The 6,411-nt window shown below is 36.5% G+C and overlaps 1 pseudogene; it reads left to right on the top strand.

The window, feature by feature from the left end:
* LOC104982688 overlaps window positions 1-5,735 on the top strand; it is a 69,535-nt pseudogene extending 63,800 nt beyond the window's left edge.
* The last annotated feature ends 676 nt before the right edge of the window (window positions 5,736-6,411 follow it).

Genomic DNA, 6,411 nt, shown 5'->3' with positions numbered 1-6,411 from the left:
GTACTTTGAAGATTCATCCCTTTCATGGCTGTATAGCAATGCATTTTTTTTCTTTTTTTTTTAATGGCTGGATATGATATATCAATATGGTATATGGCTTACATGTAGTTCATTGTGAGCATATGCCACAGTTTATTTATCCATTCATCAATTAATGGATAATATTTGGATGGTGTATTCTTTGTGGCTATTGTGAGTAATGTTGTTGTGAACACTGTTTTTGCATGGAGTTAACATTTTCAGTTTTTATGGATATATACAAAAGAGTGAAATTTCTGGTCATATGGCTACTCTATATTTAAGTTTTGAGGTACTGACAAAAGTGGTTGTACCATTTTACAGCAATATATTTTCAACAATATATTTCTGCAATATATTTTCAGCATTTTTCAACAATATATGAAGATTCCTTTTCTCCACATCCTCTGCAGCCCTTGTTATTATTCAGTTTTTTTTTTTATTATACCAACCTAATGGATGTGAAGTAGTATCTCACTGAGACTGATTTACATTTTCCTAGGGGCTTCCCTGGTGGCTCAGAAGGTAAAGTATCTGCCTGCAATGTGGGACACGTGGGTTCAATTCCTGAGTCAGGAAGATCCCCTGGAGAAGGAAATGACAATCCACTCCAGCACTCTTGCCTGGAAAATCCCATGGATGGAGGAGCCTGATAGGCTAAAGTCCATGAGGTCTCAAAGTGTCAGACACGACTGAGCAACTTCACTTTCTTTCACTTTCAATCATGTTAAGCTGTATTTTTTTGTGATTGTTGGCCATTTGTTTATCATTTTTGGTGAAATGTCTATTCACATTCTTTTCCTGGTTGTTAATTTTTTTTTAATTGTTGTAAAAAAATTAACTTAAAATTTTACCATTTTAATTATTTTTACATGCTAAGTATTTCACACTATTTCATCAGCCTTTTTGGAGAAAGAAATGGCAACCCACTCCAGTATTCTTGCCTGTAGAATCCCATGGAAAAAGGAGCCTGGTGGACTACAGTCCATGGGGACACAAAGAGTCGTAAATGACTGAGCAACTAACACACACACACACATAGTCACAGTGTTGCTTTGTTGTTGTTGTTATTGTTTTAGCTGTGCTATGCAGCTTGAATGACAGTTTCCTGGTTGAGAATCATACCCAGGCCCTCGATAGGAAAGCGTGGAGTCCTAACCTCTGAACTATCATGGAGTTCCTTATCACATTGTTATGAAACAGATCTCCACACCTTTTCATCTTGCAAAATTGTAACTCTATACCCATCACCTGTCCCATTAAACAACATCTCCTCTTTTCTTCCCTGTTCCCTAGACCCTGGACTCCATCATTCTTCTTTGTTTTCCTTTCTATTGCTTGACTATATTTGATATTTCCTATAAGTGGAAACATACAGTATTTGTCTTTTTTATGACTGGCTTATTTCCTTTGGCTTCATGTATTAAAGGATCACGCATGTTGTAGCATGTGGCAAAGTTTCCTTTATATGGCTAAATAATGTTCCGTTGGATGTATATATCACATTTGATGGACATTTAGATGCTTTCAACTCTTAGTTGTTGTGATTAGTGCTGCTTGGAGCCTGGCTGTGCAAATATGTCAAGACCCCATGCTAAATTCTTTTGAATTTATATCCAGAAGTGGAATTGCTGAATCATGTGGTAGTTCTATTTTTAATTTTTTGAGAAGCCTTTATACTGTTTTCTGTGGCAGTTGCACCATATTAAAATCTATCCATAACACACAAGGATCCACTTTCTGTACGTGCTTGCCAAGAGTTGTCCTTTCCTTTCCTTCCTTTTACATTTCCTTTCCTTCCTTTTACCTTTCCTTTCCTTCCTATGTAAACACACACACGGAGGCACAATTTTTTCATATCCTTTTCCATTATTGTTTATCACAAATTATATAGTTCCTTGTGCTATACAGTAGGATATTGTTTATCTGTTCTATATATTAACATTATAGTTTGCATCTGCTAATCACCAGCTCCCAATATATGCCTCCCCCACACTTCCTCTCTTGGTAATCACAAAGTCTGCTCTCTATGTCTGTGAGTCTGTTTCTGTTTCATAGATAAGTTCATTTGTATCATATTTTAGAGTCTGCATGTGCTACTGCTAAGTCACTTCAGTCGTATCCGACTCTGTGCGACCCCATAGACGGCAGCCCACCAGGCTTCCCTGTCCCTGGGATTCTCCAGGAAGAACACTGGAGTGGGTTGCCATTTCCTTCTTCAATGCATGAAAGTGAAAAGTGAAAGGGAAGTCGCTCAGTCCTGTCCAACCCTCAGTGACCCCATGGACTGCAGCCTTCCAGGCTCCTCCATCCATGGGATTTTCCAGGCAAAAGTACTGGAGCGGGGTGCCATTGCCTTTTCTCCACATGTAAGTGATACTATATGATATTTGTCTTTCTCTTTCTGACTTCCTATGTATTCTATTCAATGCTAGTGTAGATTAAAGTGTTTAATTAACTTCATTTGAAGAACATTTGTTGTTATTGTATAGAAATGTGATTTATTTTTTAAATATTTATCTTATATTCTGCAAGCTTTTTATTACTTCTAATACTTGTGGTTTCTTCAGGATTTTCTATACATAAAATATGTTATCACCAATATACTTTGACTTTTTCCTTTCCATTCTGAAGGCTTTTTTTTTTTTTTGAACAACAAAAGGAACAATTCCTTTTTCTTACCAGATTGCTCTGGCTATAGAACTGCCAGTATAATATTGAGCCAAAGTGTGGAGTAGACTTCTTTGTGTTGTTCTCAATCTTAGAGGGAAAGCTTTCAGTTTTTCATTATTAAGTATGATGTTAGCTGTGGGTCTTTTACAGGTACCCTTTGATTGAGAAAGTTCTCTTCTATTCTTAGTTATTAAGTGTTTTATTTTAACCCCTATTATGAAAAAGGTGCTGTATTCAGAGAAATGCTTTTTCTGCAGGCAGATGTGTTTTTTGTCCTTTATTGTATTAAAATGGCATAATGTTGATTGACTTTCATATAATGAACCAACTTTGCATACCTCCATAAACCCCACATGATCATGGTATATAATCGTTTTTATATGTTGTTAGGTTTTGTTTGCCAGTATTTTGTTGAGGACTCTTGCATCTGTATTCATAAGGGATATCGGTTGTGTGTGTGTGTAATGTTTCTGTCTGATATTGGTATTAGAGAAACATTGGCATCAATTTGCCTGCTATATGGGGAAGAGACATGTGAAGTAAAGGATGAAGCATTGTTGGATTTAAGTTTAGTCAGGATTAGAGGGAGAAATTTAGGATATATCAGTGTGGAATTGGGGTGAGATTATCAAGAGAGTTAATTCTCAATTTCCTAGGCCTGTGTTAAGTGCTTGACATTGAATTATGCTGTTTGTTAACTACATATAGATACTTTATACTTTGAATTTGCTGCCTATTTTTTGTTATTAACATTTATGAAATTAGTATGTGTGAATCAGCTGTAATGTGCATTTAAGATACGTTTTTTTTTTTTTTCCAATTTTACTACAAAACAAGATGCCATTGAATACCTGATGCTTTTTAAAAAGAGCTGTTAAGCTTAAGTCTAAGAAATAAGCATGTTTGTCTTTAAGGTACAGAAACACATTTAAAAGTTATAAATTTGCCCCAAAAGTTGCAGCTGGTGTGTGGTTAACTTAGAATTCCAGCTTTATCTTCTTTGACTCTGAAGTATGTTTCTCAACACTGTACAATAGTGCTTTTGTAAAAATACTAGTCCTTTACATGTTATTTCACCTAATGATAAGTGTTGTTTTTGTTGTTTCTTTCTTTTATTCTTTTTTTAAATAGAAGAGATTAAAATTAACATGGGACAAAGCTATGATTCTCAAGTCATGTAGACTTGTAATCATAGGTTTTTCAGCTGTCATTTAGTCTCTTTGATGCTCAGTGTCTTTATCTGTATGATAAGGGTGTTTATAACTACCCTAGAGTTTTGGAGATAACCAAAGAGCACATTTTTTTCTGTACTTAACTAATATGTGGTGTATTTATACTTAGGTGGCAGTTTATTTAAAGAAAGCACTGGGACTTGTGGCCAAATCCTCCAGGAATAAAAAAGTATTTAAAATATGGAACCACCAAGTATGTTATGTGAAGAAGAACAAGAGCCAGAACCACAGAAAAGCGAGGGAGAAACCAAACAAGTAGATAATGAAGATGCTGAACTGATCTTGGTTGGAGTGGAACATATAAATGAAGATGCTGATGTGATCTTTGTTGGGATGACCTCAAATTCAAAACCAGTTATTGGCAAACATACTGAACAGAGTTACCCCAGGTTCTTGTTCAAGGAGAAAAAGGTATGTTCACTTCAGGAAAGATAATGATCAGAAATTACAGCCTGTTAGTCATGTGACTCCTACATCAGAAGCAAAGATTGTCTTGCCAGTTTTGTCTTTGAATCAAGATCAACAGATAGCCCCATTATTATTGAGCCTTTGTCCAAAGCGAATTATAAAAATATTTCACCACAATTAGTGCCTAATAGCTTTTCAGAGTTATGTTCTCCTTTGATTACCTTCACAAGTTCATTGCAGCATCTAGTAGAAACAGCAGTTTCTGCAGGAGATATGGATAAAAGTCCTCATGTATCAAAGTGACTTTCCACTTCTGAAACAAATAGCACAAATCCCAAAAGGCCTAAACTCAGTGATGGAATTATAGGAGAACATTCTTTAGCTATGTCCCCTTCAGGTATTTTTCATACAATGACTACTCAGCAAAGCACACCAGACGCTGTTCATACCTCATTAAGCCATGTTCAGAATGGAGAAACTTGTCCAACAGCTTTTCCAAAGGACAATGTTCATTGCAAGCCTATAAGTCCTTTAGGGGAAAATGGACTGACAAAAACTGACTTTCCAAGTTCAGCAAGTCAAAACAAGATTGTTGATCCCACAGAAGGCAATCTGATTGTGTTACTCCGTGACTTCTACTATGGACAGCATATAGGAGATGGGCAGCCAGAACCGAAAACTCACACAGCCTTTAAATGCCTCAGCTGCTTGAAAGTTCTAAAAAAAATGTCAAGTTTATGAATTACATAAAGCACCATTTGGAACTTGAGAGGCAGAGAGGTGACATTTGGAAATACCACACCACCTGCAAGCACTGCCACCACCAGTTTCCTACTCCTTCCAGCTGCAGTGTCACATTGAAAGTGTCCACACTTCCCAGGAGCCCTCTGCATTCTGTAAAATCTGTGAATTGTCCTTTGAGACAGATCATGTTCTCTTACTGAACATGAAAGACAATCATAAGCCTGGTGAAATGCCCTATGTATGCCAGGTTTGCAGTTACAGGTCATCATTCTTTGTAGATGTGAGTGCACATTTCAGAGCATACCATGGTAACACTAAGAATTTACTTTGCCCCTTTTGTCTCCAAATTATTAAAACTGCAACACCATACATATGTCATTATAGAGGGCACTGGGAAAAGAATTCTCACCAGTGTTCCAAATGTCAGCTACAGTTTTTAACTTTTAAAGAGAAAAGGGAGCACAAGACCCAGTGTCATCAAATGTTAAGAAACCTAAGCATCTAGAAGGATTACCTCCTGAAACAAGAGTTGTCATTCAGGTATCACTGGAACCCCTTCAACCAGGATTGGTGGTAGTGGCATCCATTACTGTGAACGCATCTGATTCTGAATCATCACCCCCCAAAACTAAAAGTAGAAGATCAAAAAGTCCCTGTTAATTCTACTTTCAGTAAGTCTGAAGCAAGTATTTCAGTCAAAGTTAAAAACCCCATTAATAACAAAAAAATAATCAAATTATAGCATTATTCAATAATATCAAATATTGGGAAATCAATGTGTAATTTATATGTTTTTGTTTTAAATACATTAAGTAGAGTTTTATTTGAATATTGAGATGTTATTTAAAAATACATTACCTGTTTTTCATATAAGTGTCTTAACATGTAAAAAGTATGTGTGTGTGTGTGTGACAGAGAGAGAGAGAATGAGAGAGGTGGAGAAAGGAAAAGTAACAACCTATTTTGGTATTTCATGTTATTTGTAAATTCAAAAGCTCTACTATACATATAATCTGTAGAGTGTTTTAGCAATGAAATTTTCAACTGTTTTCATGCCTTGAAGATCTTAGTATTAACTATATAGCCAGATTGGAATGGCTTTGTTATGGTATGGTCCCGTGTGCTGCTGAACTCTGTGAAGTGCCTCTGTTTCGCTGATCTAAGATAACCTGGCTCCAAAAGCCTGGTGTGGAGAAGTTGATGGAGAAGCTATAATGTGAGTTTGGGCCAGACACAGGATTTAATCAGTGGAGAGCTGTGGCTTCTTGTCCCAGTTGAGGAAGGGGCATGCATGCACTCCAGGCATGGAGCCAAGGCAGAAAGAACACTGTCTCAG

This window comes from Bison bison, unplaced genomic scaffold (assembly GCF_000754665.1).
Source record: "Bison bison bison isolate TAMUID 2011002044 unplaced genomic scaffold, Bison_UMD1.0 scf7180017864537, whole genome shotgun sequence".
Lineage (NCBI taxonomy): Eukaryota > Metazoa > Chordata > Mammalia > Artiodactyla > Bovidae > Bison > Bison bison.
This window is presented reverse-complemented; position numbering and strand designations above follow the sequence as displayed.